We start from the raw sequence: 22,604 nt of genomic DNA on the forward strand, positions 1-22,604 counted from the left end.
CTTCACCACCTCCTTCAGTAACTCTAATGAGTTAATAGTCTGGTCTCATTATTCCTACGTCTAACTATAGTTCTTGGTGCTATAGTATGTATTTCTAAGCAAATGTATTTACTAAGCAAATTGAATACAGAAACTAATGTATGTTTATTAGTTATAATTTGGCATATTTTTACTGTAAGAATTTTCATTTGATTTTGAACATGAAAATTTAATTGGGAAATGCTTCTTATCCCTAGACTCTTTCCTCACAGAGCCTATCTTTGGTACCCTTCTGTGATTTTTTTTAATAGGCCCATATCCATTTGGCAAAAAACAACAATAAAATAATACTTTATGGGTCACAACAATTTTATAGAGTACTTTCATATACATTATTTGTGGATGATAAGCCGGGACAGAGAGCTAATATACTAAATGACAGCATAGTGATTAAAAACAGTCTAATAAGATTAATTCATTAGGGATAAATGTAAAGCCTCTCCATTTAGATTAAAAAAAATCAACTACACAAGTAAAGTATGGGGAAGATACAGCCTGGTGTAGGCAGCCATTCATTAGGATTGCCAAGACTTTGTTCCAGTTTCAACATAATGGTAGACAAAATAATATTATGATCTTTGGTTGCATTAACAGAAAAGCAGTGTGTCCAGAAGGATAAACAGAAAAACTTCTTAATAATTTGAGCTGCCCCAAAACAAAGTAGACCGCTTTGTGAGTTAGTGAATGCCTTCTTAGTAGGAGCCTTCGAGTGGAAGCCAGATGGCGAGTTGTTGGGTTTTGCATGGTGGGGATTTCTGTTCAAGTTGGGGTTGGACTATATATGACTTTATTGCTTCTGGTGTGGGCTGTTACTTTAACTTCCTAATTGGTCCCTGCCTCAAGTCTCTCCTTTCTCTCGAATATTCTCCATATAGCTGCCTAGAGTGCAAGTCTGATCATGTCATTCACTACTTAGTAAATTCCAGTGGCTCCCTATTACCTCTAGAGTCAAAGGGAAACTTCTGTGTTCAGCTTTTAAAGACCTTCACAACAGGGCTCCAACCTACTCTTCTACCTTTTGATATTTTACTTCCCTTCAATGTCCTGTAGCACCATCAAATAGTCATCCTTGCTCTTCACTCATGATGTGCTTCTTCAGCAAGTTGTCCCCACACCTGGAATGCCCTCCCTCTTCACCTTTGCCTCTTACTTCCCTGATTTCCTTTAAAGCTCGACTCAGCCATCACCTTTGTGGGGCTTTTTCAGACTCTACCTCCATCTGTTAGTGCCCCCCTTCCAATATTACATTTGTGTATTTATTTTGTACATGTCTCCCTTGATAATATAAAAACTCCTTGAGAACAAGCAGTTTCTTTTGTTATTATTTTTGGGGTTTTTAACTCCAGCTCCTGGCACATCAAAGGTGCTAAATACTTGTTGACTTTTGAAGTCCCTTCCAACTCTGAAGTTCTACTTCATTAATTTTCACCAAAATTGTGACGTAGGGATAATTTTTTGGACAGATGAGGAAACTAGACCTTGGGTCTCCTGATTTGTGGCCAAGTATAAATTTCAGCTGTATCATGCTCTTATTGATTCATGATGGCATGCACATGGCCATTTTAACTCCTAAACATGGTATAATACTGTATTTAAAATCAAAAGAACTGGACTCAAATTCTGGTCTAGTCACATATTACCTGTATAACTTTGGGCAAGTTACTTCACTTCTCTGTTTCTTCATGTGTCTAATGAGGGGGTTGAATCTTAAGTTTCTCTCCTACTCTAAAATCCCATGATCCTAAGTCCTGTGTATGATCCTAAATAAAAGTGATTATTTCCATTTTGACTGTTCAGCACATAATTTATATTTTTATGCAAGCATAAGAATTTCATGTTCATTTAATCTTTACTGTTATTTCCTTTTTGTATTTAGTTGTATAAGCTAGATGGTATAGCCTAGGGAGTTGGAAGCTGTAGCTGTTGCTTTTAACTATTTTTAAAAAACCGCTTAGCTCCACCTTGTGGCCATGAGAAGGTGAACTTTTCCAGAAAGTAAGGAAACATTTTCTGGCTTGTCTTCCCACTCCTCTTATAACATCTGATAAGATATTGTAAACTGATTGTGTGTTGAGAACTCATGACTGAATCACTCCCTTGAAAATGGTCCAAATTAAGTTGTTTAGTTTAATGACCTGCCTTATTATGTGCTTTAAGCAGGCTGTGTGTGTGCCAACATAAAGGGTGAACAATACACAAGCTCCAAAGTGAAATCTTCCTTGGAATACAGCAGACAACATAAGACCCACTGTTTCCAAGGGCCAGTGGTTTCAGCAACATTTTTATGGCATTAATCAATTTGTATTGTAATTTATGGGGACATTGTTCCCACACTGAGTCTTGTTTACTGCAAAATGACTTGGAGTCTTAAAGGGAAATCAGAGCCCTTTACCAAATCTCAACATTTTTGTACCATACAGACCAAGGCAACCCAGATGCAAAGGAGTTCTTTCTTCTGAATAATGTTTATACATGTTGCTATACACCTAAAGAGTGCCTGGGCCTTGATTCTGAGTATCAGTTCTTCTCTGATATCAACAGTGGTATGATTTTAGTTGCTGCCACTTGGCATTTTGACAGTGTTGACCCCTGCCTCAAGGACTGTGCCCAAACAAGTTAATACTAAAGGTTCCAGGCCCACCATGTACTGAAGCATATTCTTTCAGCATGAAAAGGAATCATTACAGAAGTTAGCCTGTAGACCTAAATCTAATTTTGGGAAATTCTAGTTTTTTGGTTAAATTTTCATAAAAGTCTGCCTGAGAACAGATATGCTTGTTGATTTGCTATGAAGAAATGAATTCTAAATATTGTAGAATACACCCCCCTCAAAAAAAGCCTTAAGATTGGGATGGATGTAACTAAAGGTTGCAGGGGAACTTGCGACATGTGGTACTTGGTCTCAATCCCCTTCCAGCTCCATTCTGTTGAGGATTGAGAGCCTACCTATTTGAATGTGACCTTGGGCTGCTATAGATAATCCATAAAACACTTGTAGAAAATAGAGTTGTGAGTATATGTTGCTTTACATTTCAATGCAGTCTTTTAACAGATGTTTCTATGGCATTGCCTTGCTAAAAGTAGCTGCATATTTCTTGAATTACATTTTCACACCTCTCTTCCCTCTTTACACTAAGTGGCAGATCTTTGCAGTCTCTGGGCATTGGAAAACATATTTTGGCTTATCTTGTGCTTGAAAGTGGGAGCTTTTGTTATAACCAAATTGTTTTTTTCAACATTTTCTGATTCTTACCTTCACCTGATTTTCCTCCTCACTCATCTTCTCCTTTCTCCCTCCCCACCTGTATGCAGTGGTTCCCTGGACTGCTTCCAAAAGTACTTTCTTTCATCTCTTGATTGGGGTTTTTATTTTTAAGAAGAAAGCCAAGCACATTTTTAACAGTCACAGCCAGATGGAGTGAGCTCTTCTGAGGCAATGCAAAGGTAATAAAACAGGGCAAGCTGATGTGGCTAGCCTGATGAAAGAGTAGAGGGCTTTATGCCAGCTCTTTACTAACCTGTGTAGGAGGTGGTATAGCCTGTGGCAGTGGTTTCCTAACTTTTTCTTTCCTTAGACATCTGACCAAAATTTACATCTCCGTTTTTGTATCTCAGAACATTTCTTATCCTGTCATGCCCTGTAATCACTCTCTAGGTTACTAGCCACTTACTAGTTTATGATCTTGGGCAAAATTCAATATCCCCGAACCCCAGTTTCCTTATCTGTGAAATGGGAATAATATTTGTGCTACCTACCTCGTTGGGTTGTTATAAAAATCAAGATAATGATGTAACATGTTTTGTAAACCTTAGCATGCTATATGAATGAGCTGTTGTTATTTTGCCCCATATCGAGAGGCACTGTGGCATAGGGGACAGAGAGCCAGTTTTGGAGCCAGGAATTCCTGGGCTCAAGTCCTCATGTGCACAAGCCATGTGTCTCTGGATAGGTCCCTTAACTTCTCAGTACTCTAGGCAATTCTTTAATATTGTAAGCTGTAGGGAAGGTGCCAACCTATACTGGTAGGAAAGTTTCTCAACAGGGAGTTCTCTGTCAGTTAAATCACAGGTCTGGTATCTAACCTTACCCCTAGCTCTTCTTCCGCCTCCTACTTCCCCTCCACACCATATGTCATCCCATCTATTGGTTAATCCTTTTCTTCTTACCTTCTCTTACCCTTCCTTTTCTAGGAGTACCTTCTGGCCTTGACACAGGTCCACTCTTAATGTTAGCAATTCAACTCAGTAATCTTTTAACTCTTCCTCCCTTTGCTTTGGGCCTGAACATCTGGTCACCAAGTTATATTGCCCTTTAACTCATTGGTATCTTTGCCATTCGTGCTACGTTACTCTCTATTCCTGTGGCTATCATTCTGGGTTCTTACTGCTTCACACTTGAATTACTGTAATAATTTCCTTGATGGCAGCTGACCTATTCTAGAGCACTGAGAGATTAAGGGACCTACCCAGGGTCACTCAGCTTGTATATGTCAGGACTTGAATCCAAGACTTCCTAGTTCTAATCACAAGGCTTGGATGAGCTACTCATTGGATATCTCTCAAAGCTTACTGGAGACGGAAAAGTAGCATTAAGAGATCATTAGTTGTTGATATTTTTAAAAATCATATTTTCCCGCTCTCCCCCTCCCAATAGTAACTTTTCCTGAACATTTGACTTTTTTTTTCAAATATGCTGAGAATTGATCCTTCAAGCCCTGTCAATTGCATCTCCTCCAGCTTGGGTCTCTTCTGTGTAGGTTTCCAGTCTCTCTGTTCTACCCACATGTTTTTTAAGTGTTATTAATATTTCCTCCTCTAGCACACCTGAGAACTTTGATTTTGGAGTCTAAATGTGATGGATCTACTGTCAATTGATGGAGAAGATAATCTGTTATAAAAGCAGTGGCAGACTTTCTCCGCTACCCCCACCCCTCCATTTCCCTCTTCTAGCTTCATCCTTCATCCTTAGGATGTTCTGGCGAGTATTTGAGTTATCTCTCCCCATGTCTTCTGTTAATTTGTTTTTCCCTTTTGCACTTTTCACTGTTTTAAGAGGCAATACTGTTCATGTTCTTCCATCATCCTCCTCCATAAGATTTTATGAACAAGTTTATAGTTAAGGTAATGTTTCCCTTGGCTGCTATATCCCTTGGTCAGGAAGGTAGAGCCAGCATTTACTGGCTAATGTGGTTTATAGGCTTTGGGGGCATCTTTTTTGTGGTATCTGATTTATGTTGGTTAAATTACTTTAGGAAATGGTTATATTTTGTGATAATGTCTGTTTTTTTATCCATTTACCATTTTTCATGTCAGCAGCTTGTTTAAATACAGGTTTGGAGCTTTTTTAATTGTATGGTGTATCTTCTCATTTTAATTCTTACTTCTAATTTAGAATTGGATCATAGGATCATAAATGTATACCTGTAGGGGATTTTGGAGACATTGAGTCTAATCTCCCAACTTTAACTGAGACACTGAGAAGTTAAGTGACTTGCCTGGAATCACATAGACAAAGCAACGTCATAAGGGCATGATTTGAACCCATGTCTTCCTGATATCAAATCCAGTGCCCTATCCCCTATTCCTTTGCTCCAACAAGTTGATGGTTTGACTATGCACAGACAGCTGATTTGGAAAGACTTCTGTATTGATAACCCAAAGGTAACTCAATGGATTTACCCAATGGTAATCTATTGGTGTAGGTATAGTCAGTTTTATTCTACTACTCAGTAAACTTCAGTGGCTTTTTATTGCTTCTGAATCAAATATAAACTCCTCTGTTTAGCTTTTAAAGCCCTTCACAGCTTTGCCCCAGTCTCTCTCTTCAGCATCATTGTACATTACTTCTGTCCAGCACTCAATGATCTAGCCAAACAGGCCTTCTCCAAGTTCCTCTTCCCATTTCCTGCCGTAGGCTGACCTCCATGCCTCTATGCCTAAAATATACTGCTTCTCGCGCCATTCCCCCACACTCTTTTGTCTCAGGGAATCCCTGTCTTCTTCTAGACAAAAGCTCAAGCAACATCTCCTACATGAAGCTGATCCCCATAATTTCTTGTGCTATCGCTGCCTGTCAAAATACCTTGTATTTAACTTGTGTTTATTCTTTTTATACTTTTTTATACTTATTATACTTTATACTTTTTATACTTATTCTGTACATACCTATGAATGTGCTCGTTTTCTCCTCAGTTAATGAAAGCTCATTCAGTTCCTGGCACATAGTAGGTGCTTAATAAATGATCGATGGATGATGCTAGGTAGTGGACACCTTATCCATTGTCTCTAGACTTCAGTTGTTTTATGGAACCGTTAGACCAGTTCACAGCTACGCTAACAGTTATTTGTTTACCTGACGTACTACAGCCTCTACGGCATAGACTCTTTTTCCATCTTTTATTGTCTTTGCTTATTTCATGACTATGAGGCAAAACCTCAGAGTTCTTTACATTTGCATTTTATTATTAGTGATTAGGAATGTGATGTAATTGTTGATAGTTTTCAAAAGAATAAAAACAAACTATTCCTAATTTTCCCCATTTATCTATTGAAGAATAACTCTTCGTCTTAGACAGAAACTGGCACAAATATAAAAACCTATTTTCTGCCAAACTACTTTCTAGTTTTCATAGCAGTTCTTATCAAATACAGAATCCTTCCCTCAGTAGTATGTGCTGTGGGGTTTATGGAATACTGGGCTACTTACTGTGTTCATTTGCTTCCAGCCCATCTAGTTTGTTTCACTAATCTGCTTTTATGCTTTTGAACCTATGCCAGATTGTTTTGATGACTACCGCTTTGTAGTATAATTTCAGACCTGGTGACGCTGAGCCTTGATTCTTGAACTTTTTCATCATTTCCCTTAAAATTCCTGACTTTTTGTTTTTTCCATATTCTGTCTAGTCCCTTTGTTAGATAGGTTGAGTGGTACACGGAAGAAGCACAGGTGATGCCGTAGAGGGCAGTGGTTCAAATCTTGCCTCCAGTTCTTACTACTTACATGACCTTGGTCAAGTCACCTAACTTCCTTGTACCTCATTTTCCTAATTTGTGAAATGAGCTGATTAGACTAAACGGTGGCTGAGGTCCTTTCCAGCTCTAAATCTGTGATCCTGTGTAATTTAGGTGTCATAGTCCCTTTGTATTATATCACACAGTTTAGCGATGAACAACAAATAGATCTCTAATTATTTGGCTTCCTTTATTTCTTTACTTGCAAATTGTGTTTTGTGGTTGTGTTTATATAGATTCCGAGTATGTCTGAGTAGTCACATTCCAAGTATTTTATGAATTTGTAGTTTGAAAAAATAGAATTTCTTTTTCTGTTTTTTCCTCTTTGGATTTGCTGTATGGAAAGGCTGATGAGGAGGGGCTTGTAACCCGATACTTTACTGACATCATTGATTACCTACCTTGATTATTTTTTCATTGAATTTCTGGAGATTCTGTCACATACCACATCTGCAACTGGAGATGTTTTTACCACCACTTTGCCACTCCCCTGATTTCTTTATGAAAGAAGAATTATTGTTATGCCTAGCACTTCTAGTATTAAAACAAATAGTAGTGGAAACATTAGACATCTTTGCTTTATACCCTGATATTAGTGCCAAAGCTTTTAATGTTTCTCTATTGCAAATAATGCTAGTTTTTATTTAAAATTTAACAAACTTCAATAAACTTGAAAATTTCAATATTAAAAGAAAAAAATTGTTACCCTAGCTCTGCTGGTCTGGCTTTGCAATTTTCCATTATAAACAATTTTAAGTATATATTGCATTTAAGACAATAATAACAAAATTATACATGTATTATTTGTGTTCCCTTATGAGCTTCCTTCTGCTTTTGTCTGTGTATTTTTTTAATGTTTCATTGATGGTATATTCTTTTCTATTTTGCTATCTACCACTCCCCACTAACTGGCTTTCTCTTGTAACAAAAAAAAGCATATTCAAGAAAAAAGAATTCACATATTGACCCTGTCTATAAAAATATATTTCTCGCTCTGAATATCTGGTTCATTATGTCTCTGCCAAGAGGAGAGACACATAATTCATTATCAATCTTCTGTAATCATAATTGGTCCTTGTATTGATCAGAGTTCTCAGATCTTTCAAAGTTACTTTCAACCTTAAGTCAACAAGTATTAAGTGCTTATTATGTGTCAGGCACAGTGCCGAATTCTGGGGATACCAAGAAAGCAAAAACATTGACGCCTTCAAGGAACATACGTTCTTTTTTTAAAAGGCATTATTTGTGGGTCTGCATCAGCTCCAATTCAAATCAAAGGCATTTAATGAAATATTCATTCAGAAAAGTAGCAACAAAACATTCCATCCCATATACCTGGGATACAACTCTCCCATAAAATATGCATGCCATCAGCGGACCCACAATGGGAACATTCATGGCATGGCAAACACATAGGGAAGATGAGTGGCCAGAGAACATTTGTAAAGGGGCAGATCCTTCATTTGATGCCACAGGGTAAGTAATATGTTCTCGTGATGTCATTATGCTTCTCCTTCCAGGCCTCCTCTTCACTGGTATCTTCCTGACATAGTCTCCCTCACAGTCATCTGGATGTTCCCTTCAATGAATTCTGCTCCCCTGAATTGAAGCTTCTTTTGGTACTGTGTTGCAACAATTTGGCTAGCAGCTGTTGTGGGGGTGAAAGACCAACACAAGCCCAATGACAAGAACACTGCCAGCACAGGTTCTTTTGATCTGCTTTACTGAGGAAAGCAGCGTTAAGGGCTTAACAATCTTACTTTAATCCAACATATACATATAAACTCACGTAGTTCAGGGAAAAAGCCAGCACCCTGAACTTCAGAGCAAATACAAACAAATTACAAACATACATTTTAAACAGACAAAATACAATTCATAGTTACCAAGAAACCATCAACATCTGGGTTGACAAGCCGGGAGGCTCTTAGAGTGGCTGCCCAGAGTCCCACGCCAACACTCCTCCAGGAATGAGAGCCTCAAGCAAATAGCTCTGTTCTCTCTTCTTTTAAAATTATTTTTTATTTAATATTTTAGTTTTCAACGTTGATTTCCACAAGATTTTGAGTTGCAAATTTTCTCCCCATTTCTACCTTCCCCCCATTCCAAGATGGCATATATTCTGATTGCCTCTTTCCCCAGTCAGCCCTCACCTCTTTCACCCTACTCCCCCCACCCCATCCCCTTTCCCCTTACTTTCTTGTAGGGCAGGATAGATTTCTATGCCCCATTCCCTATACATCTTGTTTCCCAGCTGCATGCAAAAAACAATTTTTAAAATTACTTTTTAAGCATCTGCTTTTAAAACTTTGAGTTCCAAATTCTCCCCCCTCTTCCCTTCCCACCCACCCTCCCTAGGAAGGCAATCAATTCAACATAGGCCACATATGTATCATTATGTAAAACACTTCCACAGTGTTTAGGTTGTTTAAGGCTGACTGTATTTCCTTCCATCCTATCCTGACCCCCTTTATTCAGTTTTCTCCCTTGACCCTGTCCCTTTTCAAAGGTGTTTGCTTTTGAGTACCTTCTCCCCCTATCTACCCTCCTTCCTATCATCCTCCCTTTTTTTTATCCCCTTCCCCTTACTTTCCTGTGGAGTAAGATGCCCAATTGAGTGTGTATGTTATTCCCTCCTCAAGTTGGATCCGATGGAGTATGATTCACTTATTCCCCCTCACCTGCCCCCTCTTCCCTTCCAACAGAACTGATTTTTCTTGCCACTTTTATGTGAGATAATTTACCCCATTCTATTCTCCCTCTCTCACCCCTTAACTTTATTTCATTTTTTTTAGATATCATCCCTTCATATTCAACTCATCCTGTGGCCTCCTATATTCCCTTCAACTCCCCTAATACTCAGAAAGGTCTCATGAATTACACACATCATCTTTCCATGTAGGAATGTAAACATAACAGTAAGTCCCTTATGCATTCTCTTTCTTGTTTACCTTTTCATGCTTCTCTTAATTCTTGTATTTGAAAGTCAAATTTTCTATTCGGCTCTGGTCTTTTCATTGAGAAAGCTTGAAAGTCCTCTATTTTATTGAAAATCCATATTTTGCCTTGGAGCATTATACTCAGTTTTGCTGGGTAGGTGATTCTTGGTTTTTATCCTAGCTCCTTTGACCTCCAGAATATCATATTCCAAGCCCTTAGATCCCTTAATGTAGAAGCTGCTAGATCTTGGGTTATTCTGATTGTGTTTCCACAATATTCAAATTGTTTCTTTCTGGCTACTTGCAGTATTTTCTCCTTGACCTGGAAACTCTGGAATTTGGTGACAATATTTCTAGTAGTTTTCTTTTTGGGATCTTTTTCAAGAGGCGATAGGTGGATTCTTTCAATTTCTATTTTACCCTCTGGTTCTAGAATATCAGGGCAGTTTTCCTTGATAATTTCTTGAAAGATGATATCTAGGCTCGTTTTTTGATCGTGGCTTTCAGGTAGTCCAATAATTTTAAAATTATCTCTCCTGGATCTATTCTCCAGGTCAGTGGTTTTTCCAATGAGATATTTCACATTGTCTTCCATTTTTTCATTCCTTTGGTTCTGTTTTCTAATATCTTGGTTTCTCATCAAGTCACTAGCTTCCACTTGCTCCAATCTAATTTTTAAGGTGGCATTTTCTTCAGTGGTCTTTTGGACCTCCTTTTCCATTTGGCTGATTCTGCCTTTCAAGGCATTCTTCTCCTCATTGGTTTTTTGGAGCTTTTTTGACATTTGGGTCTTTAACAGTCTTTAAGGTGTTATTTTCTTCAGTATTTTTTTGGGTCTCCTTTACCAAGTCGTTGACTTGTTTTTCATGGTTTTCTTGCATCACTCTCATTTCTCATCCCAATTTTTCCTCTACTTCTCTTATTTGCTTTTCCAGATCCTTTTTGGGCTCTTCCATGGCCTGGGCCCAATTCATATTTTTCTTGGAGGCTTTTGATGTAGGCTCTTTGACTTTGTCGACTTCTTCTGGCTGTGTGTTTAGGTCTCTTTGTCACCAAAAAAGGAATCTAAAGTTTGAGTTTGATTCTGTGTTTGAGTCTGAGTTCGTTTTTGCTGCCTGTTCATGTTCCCAGCCAACTACTTGACCCTTGAGCTTTTTGTCAGGATATGACTGCTTGTAGAGTAGAGAGTACTTTGTCCCAAGCTTTAGGGTTCAAGCACTGCTGTTTTCAGAGCTACCTCTACTCCACTGTCACCCCAGGCTCTGTCCCAGCAGTGCTCCTCCTCCCCCAAGAACCACCAACCAGGACCACAATACAGATTTGAGCAAGGCACAGCAAGAGAATCTGCCTTTGTGCCCACAAAGCACTCCTTGTACTCCCGCTCTGATCTGCTAGATTCCTCCTGCTGTGTGAGCCAGGGACTCGGGAAGCAGCTGATGCTGGAGCTCTGGAAGCAGCCTCAGGAGTTTCCTGCTGCTGCCATGCCACCGCTGCACCATCTCCTCCACCTCCAGAGCTGGCAGCCTGACTGCTCTGAACTCGATTCTGCAGTTTCCCCCTTATCTGCTCTTTGGCGTTTGTGGGTTGAGAAGTCTGGTAATTACTACAGCTCACTGTTTCATGGCCCCAAGGCCTGTGCCAGCTGGCTGATTCTGGGCCTGGTCTATCCCGGTGCAGCCCATGCTGGGCTGCCCTCTGCCCTCAGCACTGTGCGATAGACCCTTCCCAGCGACCATCCAGGCTCTCCTCGGCTGGAGATCTGTTTCCCTCTGCTATTTTGTGGGTTCTGCAGCTATAGAATTTGTTCAGAGCCATTTTTACAGGTGTTTGGAGGGATTTGGGGGACAGCTTAAGTCCCTGCTTTCTAGCTGCCATCTTGGCTCCACCCCCTCAGGAACATACATTCTAATGGGAGAGCTAGCATGTAATTATATACAAGCTATATGTAGAATAGATCGACGGTATTCTGAGAGAAGGATGGTGCTAGAAACTACAGAGACCAGCAGGAAAGGCTTCCTATAGAAAGCGGGACTTGAACTGGGTCTTGAAGGAAGCCCATGGACAGCGGTGAGAAGACAGAGCATTCCATTCATGGGGGATAGGAAGTGCAAAGGCACAAACATGGGCAGATGAGGCATCATGTTCACAGTAAGCCAGTGTCATTGAATAGTAGAATGTGTAAAGGAAAATAAGGTGTAAGAAGACTAGGCTCTGCATGCGCTTAAGGTTCTTCATAATCTGGTCTCCTTTATAACCTACACTCCTAGTCTTCTTACACCTTATTTTCCTTTACACATTCTGCTATTCAATGACACTCACAAAGCCACAAGCCAGGTTCAGACTCTCATCACCTCTCACCTGGACTATTGCAATGGCTTTCTTCTCCTTACCTCAAACTCTTTCCTCATTGCAAGCTATTCCTTACTCAGATGTCAAGGTGGTTACTCTCCTTCCCAATGAACTCTAATGGCTCATATTTAGAATACTAATAAGGAAGTTAATTTTTATGGTCTAAAAACTGACATTTAGCACTCTCTGCCCCTGTTCTGGTCATTCAGTCACATTGTTGTGGAAGTGGACTGAACTGGACTGAGAGTTACTTTCTTTTTTTTAATTCTTTTTTTAAAAATTTATTTAATATATTTAGTTTTCAGCATTGATTTTCACAAGAGTTTGAATTACAAATTTTCTCCCCATCTCTACCCTCCCCCCCACTCCAAGATGGCGTATATTCTGGTTGCCCTGGTCCCCAGTCAGCCCTCCCTTCTGTCACCCCACTCCCCTCTCATCCCCTTTTCCCTTCCTTTCTTGTAGGGCAAGATAAATTTCTACACCCCATTGCCTGTGTATCTTATTTTCTAGTTGCATGCAAAAACTTTTTTTTTTGTTTTTGAACATCTGTTTTTAAAACTTTGAGTTCCAAATTCTCTCCCCTCTTCCCTTCCCACCCACCCTCCCTAAGAAGTCAAACAATTCAACATAGGCCACATGCGTATCATTATGTATAACCCTTCCACAATACTCATGTTGTGAAAGACTCATTATATTTTGCTCCTTCCTAACCTATCCCCCTTTATTGAATTTTCTCCCTTGACCCTGTCCTCTTTCGAAAGCGTTTGTTTTTGATTACCTCCACCCCCATCTGCCCTCCCTTCTATCATCCCCCCTCTTTTTTTATCTTCTTCCTCCTCTTTTCCTGTGGGGTAAGATACCCAATTGAGTATGTATGATATTCCCTCCTCAGGTCAAATCTGATGAGAGCAAGATTCACTCATTCCCCCTCACCTGACTTCTCTTCTCTTCCTACAGAACTGCTTTTTCTTGCCACTTTTATGCAAGATAATTTACCCCATCCTATCTCTCCCTATCTCCCTCTCTCAACATATTCCTCTCTCATCCCTTAATTTTATTTTATTTCTTTTAGATATCTTCCCTTCATCTTCAGCTCACCCTGTGCCTGCTCTCTCTCTCTCTCTCTCTCTCTCTGTCCATATATATATATATATATATATGTATATATATATATATACACACACATACATACATACATACATATTTGCATACATACACACTCACATATACATATATATACATAAACATATATATATGCATATTCCCTTCAGCTACCCTAATACTGAGGTCTCGTGAATCATACACATCATCTTTCCATGTAGGAATGTAAACAAAATAGTTCAACTTTAGTAAGTCCCTTGCAATTTCTTTTTCTTCTTTTTTTTCTTGATTACCTTTTCATGCTTCTCTTGATTCTTGTGTTTGAAAGTCAAATTTTCTATTCAGTTCTGGTCTTTTCACTGAGAAAGCTTGAAAGTCCTCTATTTTATTGAAAGTCTATATTTTGCCTTGGAGCATGATACTCAGTTTTGCTGGGTAGGTGATTCTTGGTTTTAATCCTAGCTCCATTGACCTCCGGAATATCGTTTTCCAAGCCCTTCGATCTCTTAATGTAGAAGCTGCTAGATCTTGGGTTATTCTGATTGTATTTCCACAATACTCAAATTGTTTCTTTCTAGCTGCTTGCAGTATTTTCTCCTTGATCTGGGAGCTCTGGAATTTGGTGACAGTATATTCCTAGGAGATTTGTTTTGGGGATCTATTTAAGGAGGCGATTGGTGGATTCTTTCAATTTCTATTTTGCCCTGTGGCTCTAGAATATCAGGGCAGTTCTCCTTGATAATTTCTTGAAAGATGATATCTAGGCTCTTTTTTTGATCATGGCTTTCAGGTAGTCCAATAATTTTAAAATTATCTCTCCTGGATCTATTTTCCAGGTCAGTGGTTTTTCCAATGAGATATTTCACATTGTCTTCCATTTTTTCATTCCTTTGGTTCTGTTTTCTAATATCTTGATTTCTCATAAAGTCGCTAGCTTCCACTTGCTCCAGTCTCATTTTTAAGGTAGTGTTTTCTTCAGTGGTCTTTTGGACCTCCTTTTCCATTTGGCTGATTCTGCCTTTCAAGGCATTCTTCTCCTCATTGGTTTTTTGGAGCTTTTTTGACATTTGGGTCTTTAACAGTCTTTAAGGTGTTATTTTCTTCAGTATTTTTTTGGGTCTCCTTTACCAAGTCGTTGACTTGTTTTTCATGGTTTTCTTGCATCACTCTCATTTCTCTTCCCAATTTTTCCTCTACTTCTCTAACTTGCTTTTCCAAATCCTTTTTGAGCTCTTCCATGGCCTGAGACCAGTTCATGTTTTTCTTGGAGGCTTCTGTTGTAGGCTCTTTGACTTTGTTGACTTCTTCTGGCTGTATGTTTTGGTCTTGTTTGTCACCAAAGAAAATCCAAAGTCTGAGACTGAATCTGAGTGCGTTTTTGCTTCCTGGCCATGTTCCCAGCCAACTAACTTGACCCTTGAGTTTTTCAGCGGGGTATGACTGCTTGTAGAGTTAAGAGAACTATGTTCCAAGCTTGGGAAGATGTGGCAGCTCTGCCACACCAGCACTCCTCCTTCCCCAAGAACCCCCAACCCAGACTGGACTTAGATCTTCAGCAGGCTCTTCACTCCTGCTCTGATCCGCCACTTAATTCCTCCCACCAGGTGCGCCTGGGGCTGGAAGCAACTGCAGCTGTAGTTCTGTAGCTGCCCCACCTCTGCTGCCCCCAGGACGGTAGCTGAACAACGAACTCCTTCCACTCCAGCCACTTTTCCCACTAACCTTCTCTGTTTTCTTTGGTGTTTGTGGGTTGAGAAGTCTGGTAACTGCTGCAGCTCACTGATTCAGGGCGCTAGGGCACGCTCCGCCCAGCTCCTGGTCTGGTAGGCCCGCGCCACCCACGCTGGGCTGTGCTCCGCTCCCAGCTCCATGTGGGATAAATCTCACCCAGAGACCGTCCAGGCTGTTTTGGGCTGGATCCCTGCTTCCCTCTGCTATTTTGTGGGTTCTGCAGTTCTAGAATTGGTTCAGAGCCATTTTTATAGGTTTTTGGAGGGACTTGGTGGGGAGCTCACGCTAGTCCCTGCTTTCCAGCCACCATCTTGGCTCTGCCCCCCCCCCCCCCAGAGTTACTTTCTACCTTTTTTTCCCAGTGGCTTGTGGGGGACAAAGAATCTGTGACCAGACTAGTGGAGTACAGATTAATCTTAATAAAGCTTTATCATGTAAGCTTCATTCCTCCAGTCTCCTTTCTCTTTTCTTCCCACTTTTCAGAACCTATAGTGGCTACCTTTTGATCAAACCTAGACTTGTCAGCCTGACATTTGGAGGTCTCCATCAACTACCTCTAACTTATCTCACTGTTCCCAACAGAGATGTTCTAATACAGTCAAGCCAATCTCCTTCCTGTGCTCCACGTAATCCATGCTTGTTCCTTTCTTTATGATCTTTCCCTGTCTTAGAATGTTCTTAGCCCCTCCTCTGCCAGTTTAAATCCTACACTTCATTTAAGGCCAACCTTAAGCCCTCTATGAAGCCTTTCTTAACCAATCCCAACCAATAATTATCACATTTATTAAGTGTTGGTATATATACCAGGTACTGTACTAAATGCTGGCAACATAAAGATAAATGAAAAAATCCTTTACTTTCAAGGAGCTCACATTCTGTCAGAGGAGATGTATTCTTATATATTATGGAATAAATACAGAGTAAGTCAAGATGGTTTAACTGCAGAGAGAGAACAGTAACTGTCTGGGGGATCAGGAAAGGCTCTGAGTAGAAGGCGTGTTGAGCTGTGTCTTGAAGTAAGTGAGAGCTCTTTTAAGGGAGAGATGAGGAGAGTGTGTGTGTGTGGTGATGATCAGTGTTCCTTGGGCTTATGCACTGAGATCAGGGAAGGTAAGGGCAGTGAGGGATGCAGTGCTCTTTGAAGACCAGAGACAAGGCCAGTTTGACTATATCACAGACTCTGGAGAGTAATGTATAGTTAGACTAGAAGGATAGGTAGAGGCTTATTTGTGAGGGCTTTAAAAGCCAAGCAAAGGAGTTTTATCCATGAGGCAATAGGGAGCCACTGGATAAGCAGGGGTGGAGGCAGGGAATAGCATGAGCAGGTATTTGCTTAATTTCCTTGGCAGTGGTCAGGAGGACAGATTTGGAGTGGGGAGAGAGTTGAGGCAGGGAGACCTATTGAAAGGTCTTTAAGTAATTCAGGTGAGGGGCGATGAACTCCTAGTTTAAGGTTGAGGGTGTGTAAGTAGAGAGAAGGGGTCAGATGTGAGAGATGTGGAGGTTTTCAGGTGTGTAGTTAGTGTGCACCACATGATGTAGCATTCAAGTATTACTTTGTTTTGTTCTCTGTTTTCTTCTAGGATGGACACTTATCTTCTCAACTAGATTTTAAACCTGTGAAAGTCAGAACCTTTTCTTCTCCCCCTCCCCCACCCCCAGGTCAGAACTTTGCCTCATGTTTTACTGAATAAATTGAGGCCGTTTTCTGTGAACTTCCATCTTCTCCCCTTTTCCTCATCTCCCATCTCTCAGGAGCCTTCTGCCACTTTCTCCTCCTTCAGCCCTGTTTCACATGATGAAGTGGCTTCATTACTTACCAAGGCTAACTCTACTTCTGAACGATCTAATTACATCCTGAATCCTCCAACAGATTGTCTTCTCTGACATTCCCACTCTCACTTATTTTCAATCTCTCCCTTTCTGTTGGCTCATTTCATATTGCCTACAAACATGCCCTTGTCTCCCCTATCTTGAAAAAACCCCTCCTTGATCCTCGTATCCCTGCTAACTGTTGTCCTGTTTCTCCTGGAAAAGGCCATCCACAATAGGTGCCTCTACTTTCTCTCCTCTCACTCTCTTGATACCTTACAATCTGGCATCAGACCATATTCCACTGAAACTACTCTCTCCAAAATCACTGATGATCTCTTAGTTGCCAGATCCAACAGCCTTTTCTTAGTCCTTGTGACCTCTCTGTGCTCTTTGATGCTGTTGATCATTCTTTCCTCCTTGATAATCTTCTCTCTAGGTTGTTGGGACACCACTCTCTCCTACTTTCCCTCCTCTCTCTCTAATTGCTCCTTCTCTTCCAGATCATGCCCTCTAACTATAGGTGTCCCTCAGAGTTCTGTACTGGGCCCCCTTCTCCTCTTCCTCTATACTACTTCATTTGGTGATCTTATCAGCTCCCATAGATTGAATTATCATCTCTACGGTGATGGGGCAGGTAGGTGGCACAGGTGCCCTCAGGGAGCATGATTTGGAAAGTCTAGGAGACAAGAACAGGGCTGGAAGAAGAATGAAGACTGGCCTGGGCCTTTCAAACTCACCAAGGGGAAGAGGGGGTTGCCCATATAAAAGGATGTTCCAGTTTGAGAAATGTTCAGGAGGAAGAGATTCCAGGTGCTATAATAAGGGAGATAGTGCAGTCTAGAAGTATGGGAGCCAGGAACAGGGCTGAGAGGGGAATGAAAGCTGACCTGTAGAGATGTGGACTCTTTCATTCTGGCAAGGAGCAATGGCTATGTCTGCCTTCTATATTTTGCTACTCCTTTTCCATCCCGACCCTCTAGGACAAAACTCATTCTTATGCTGTATGTTTTAATTAGCTGCTACAGTTTCACAACTGATTCATAAATTGAGCTAAAAGAGAAGCAAATTCCGGGTTATTTGAAGCTCCACAGATTACACGTTGGTGGAATTATACCCATTGTTGCAAGATGCCAGTCATCTCTGATTATAGTTGGGATTCTGATCAAAGATTTTGTTATTACTCAAACACTAAGCAAAAACATATGCACCAATATAATATAAATATACTCTTCCTACATGCTATCATGTCATTTCCACTGTCGCATTTTAGTTAATATTGGAAAATAAACTTAGGTAGGATTTCTCTGAATCTGCCACATCTGAAAATCTGACTATACTCATCAAGGGCTGGGAATTTTCTCTGGCTGTCCGCCATACCTGCAATGTTCTCCCTCCTCATATCCGCCTCCTGGCTTACCTGCTTTCCTTCTAGTCCCAGATAAAAATCTCATCTCTAAGGAGCCTTTCCTCATCCCACTTAATGCTAGTACCTTCCCTCCATTTATTATCTCCGATTTATTCTGCATATAGCTTAGCTCTACATAGTTGTTTGTATGCTGTTATTTCCTCCATTAGGCTGTGGGTTCTGTGAGAGCAGGCACTGTTTGCCTTTCTTTGTATCCTTGGTGCTCAGCATTGAGACTAAGTCTGGCACACAGTGGGTGCTTAATAAATGCTTAGTGACTGACTGATGTGTGGAAGGTTTTTCCAATCGTCTGGCTAAATTTATCATGTTATTGAATCCAAAATGTAGGCTCTGAGAGGCATTATGGGATAATGGAGAGCTGGCCAAGAAAGCCTGAGTTCAAGGCCCACCTCTGACACATTTTGATTGTGTGACCCTGGGCAAGTCTTAACCTCTCAGTGCTCTAGGAAACTCTCTTAAGACCATAAATTTAAGAGAAGATGCCAGCCGTTATTGGTGGAGGGAGTTTCCTCATTTGAAAGTTCCTGATGTGAGTGAAATGACAAATGTAGCTCCTGTTACTCTCCTTATGTTTGATACTAGGAAGTAGCAATTTCATTTTATAGTTTTAATTGGTATAGAAGAACTGTGAGGTAACTACTATAATCACTATTGGTTAGCTCCTTTAAGTACCATGCTTCATCCTGGGCTCCTTGACTTTGGGAGATGTGGAAAACTTGTAAAAATGTTGGACAAAGGCATTCAGAATGGGCAGCGGTTAAAAGCTGGAAAATAAGAAAAAAAATTAGAGAAAAATTAGGGTTCTTAAATTAGAGCTAAGAAAAGACCCAGTGTAATCTTTATGTATGTAAAGAGCCATTTACAAAGTAAGGTTCCTAGCTGTCATCCTCCTTCACTGAGAAAATTGAATTTCGTGTGTGTGTGTGTAGGGAAGGCTTGGATTTTTGATAGAAACAAGGAAGAAATTTACTTGTAGATACTGGGATGAGTAATTGAGGAGGCCTTTCCTGTAGATGACCAAGCTACTTTTTCTTTGCCTTGAACTACTTAGGGCAGCCATGGAAATGAACACTGACCTTTGTGCCATAAGCTTAAAAGAAATATGTTTCATCCCTCAAATTGCTTCTAGCTCTAATCTTAAAGGATGATTTGTTTTCTTTTTTTAAATTTAATTTTTGTTTTATTTTCAGGTCCAGATTCTCTCTTTTCTGTTGTCCTTCCCCTGTTCAGAAAGCAAGAAAACTAAAACCCATTACAAACACATATAGGAAAGAAAAATATCCCTACATTAGCCGTATCAAAAAAAATATGCCTCAATATGCACTCTGAGTCTGTCATCTCTCTGATTGGAGGTGGCTAGCATGTTTCATCATGAATCCTCTGGGTCTGTGGTTGACCTGTGGGTTGATCAGAGTTCCTAAGTCTTTTTTACAGTATGGTTGTTATTGTATACATTATTCTCCTGGTTCTGCTTATCTATGTCAGTTCATATGTTTTCTCAGGTTTCTCTGAAAGCATCCCCTTTATCTTTTTTTTTTAAATAGCATAGTGGTATTCATGACATTCAGATACCATAGCTTGTTCAGCCATTCCCCATTTGATGGGTACTCTGTTTCCACTTCTTTGCCATCACAAAAGGAGCTGCTATAAGTATTATTAGTCTTTTTCTTCTCCCTTTGATCTTTTTGGAGTGTAAACCTAGTAGCAATATCACTGGGTCAAAGAGTATGCATAGCTTAATAGCTTTGGGGCATAGTTCCAAATTACTATCCAGAATGACTGGACCAGTTCAACCAACAGTGTATTGGAGAATGGCTTTTATTCTGAACCCATTTCCTATATATTTTAGAAATTAGACCTTTATCAAAGAAACTTGCTGCAAAGATTTTTCCCAATTTTCTGCTTCTCTTTTAATTTCAGCCAAATTGGTTTTGCTTATACGCAAATCTTTTAATTTTGTATAATCAAAATTGTCCATTTTACTTCCTCTGAACCTCTCTAGCTCTCATTTGATCATGAACTCTTCCCCTATCATGGATCTGGTAGATAATTTCCTCCATGTTCCTCTAATTTATTATGTCACCTTTTATGTCTAAATCATGTACCCATTTGGAATTTGTCTTGATTTATGATGTGAGGTGTTGGCCTATACCTAGTTTCTGCCTGCTCTCCAGTTTTCCCTAAGAATTATATAAGATAATGAGTTCTTGCCCTAATAGCTGGGATCCTTGGGTTTACCAAATGCTGGGCTACTGTGCTTGTTTGTTTCTGTATGTTGCGATGATTTACTTTTTACTCCTTTTATGGTAATTTTTTGCTAGGAGTCAATTTGTCGAAATTGTAAATATATTAGATGCAGACAAATTCTTGTATTTTCTTAGCCCAGTGAAATGGGGAAGATTTTTTTTGGTCTAATTTTGGTCTGTCATCACTTAAAAGTGATTTTTGCAAATGGCTTTGATTTTTATACGTTCCAAAGTCCTCCTATTAATAGGATCCCTTTTGGACCAGACTATACCATATGTTCCTATCACAATGCGAGGCACAGAGTTGACATTTAATAAATGCTTATTGATTGACTGCAGTTTCTCCTCAAGTTCTCTTTTCTGAAAATTCTATTTCCTACTGTTTGTATTTCATAGAATCATAAATGTAGAGCTACAAGGGAACTCAGAGGTCATTTAATCTAACCTCACATTTTATGGATAAGGGAACTGAGGACCAGATAGGTTGGGACTTACCCAAGATCACACATATAAGTTATTGGAGCCAGGATTAGAATCCAGGGACCTGGACTCCAAATCAGCGGTGCCACTACACCAGTATAGCTCCAACATATCAGTTTGGGCCAGAACTTGAAAAGTTCCTTTACATTCATAAAGATGTGCTATGGAGAGTTAAAGATAGGGAAGAATTAGGCTTGCCAAGAAGGGCTTATTTTAAAGTTCCTGAACCAAACACAACTGAAGAGATGGAGATGGAAAGACTCAGGGCTTCTAGCTGCTGGGTTATTTGTGCTTTTTTAAAATGGGGGTGACATGGGAAGCTAATTTGAGGGGTGAATTTATTTTTTAAATGAAAAAAATTAAATGCCCCCGGGTATTTCTGATTTCCTCTGTCAGATCTTTTTCTTAAGTTTTTGTCAGGGGTGTGTAGAGAGGTAGGCAGTTGTGGATTTAGACACAAACTCAGTTTTGAAGATAGGGAAGAGGCTCTGCTTTTTTGTGACCTTTGGGACAAGTCATTTAACCTTCCTAACTTTCATCAAGCTGCCTTGCTATGGATATCCACCCTTTGCATCATCTCCCGGCTCTGCTCCTAACCCTCTGGATTTCTCCACCTCCACCCTAGCAGCCTTCTCACCCTGGAAGATGCATCTGCCCTCTCCTCTAACTGGCATGTTCTAGCTTGGAATCTCCATTTGAGGAAGTACCCAAGCCCAACTTTTCTCTGGGTTTTCCAGACTTCTTCTCCTTGTTCTTACACAGGGGCGCATCCCCCTTTCCCCACTTTTCACTCCCTTTTATGTGTTGTCTTCCGCCATTATAAGCTCCTTGTGATCAGGGATTGCCTTTCTGCTTGTATTCGTATCCCCAGCATTTAGCATAGGGCCCAGCCCATAGTAGGTGCTTGATAAAAAATAGACACCATCTTATTATTAAGGTTGTAAAATAAAGGGGTTGGATTCTGTGATATTTTACAAAGGGCTCATTTAACTCCAGATCTGATGAATTAAAATTAAATACAATAATAACTGCTCCCTTGTCCTAATAAATCCCAACTTCTCCTCCAGGGCTGCCTTTCATGATATGATTCAAGGGGTATCAAGAGAGCTACATACTTCATGATATTTTTCCAACTAATAGAGATACAGTGACATTCTCTTTCATTAATTACTCTTTTGGGTTAAGATATTCTCTGAAGAAGATCCCTGTTAAAATTCAAACCTGTGAAGTGTGTTAAGTTAAACCATTAGTATCCACTAATGTAGCTCAAATGATTGTATCTGATTATCTAGTTGTCACGTTGGAAAGCAGAAATGATGAACACCAGACTGGTAAATTTTTATTGTGAAAGGAAGCATCCAGTTAAAAGCACGGAATGCCACCCTGTTTAAGCAGTGCTGGCTGAGGTTCATAGCTTCTTCTAGTGCCTCGGACAGTTAAGTGTCAGCATGAAAGCACCAGACT

Source organism: Trichosurus vulpecula, chromosome 2 (genome assembly GCF_011100635.1).
Source record: "Trichosurus vulpecula isolate mTriVul1 chromosome 2, mTriVul1.pri, whole genome shotgun sequence".
NCBI lineage: Eukaryota > Metazoa > Chordata > Mammalia > Diprotodontia > Phalangeridae > Trichosurus > Trichosurus vulpecula.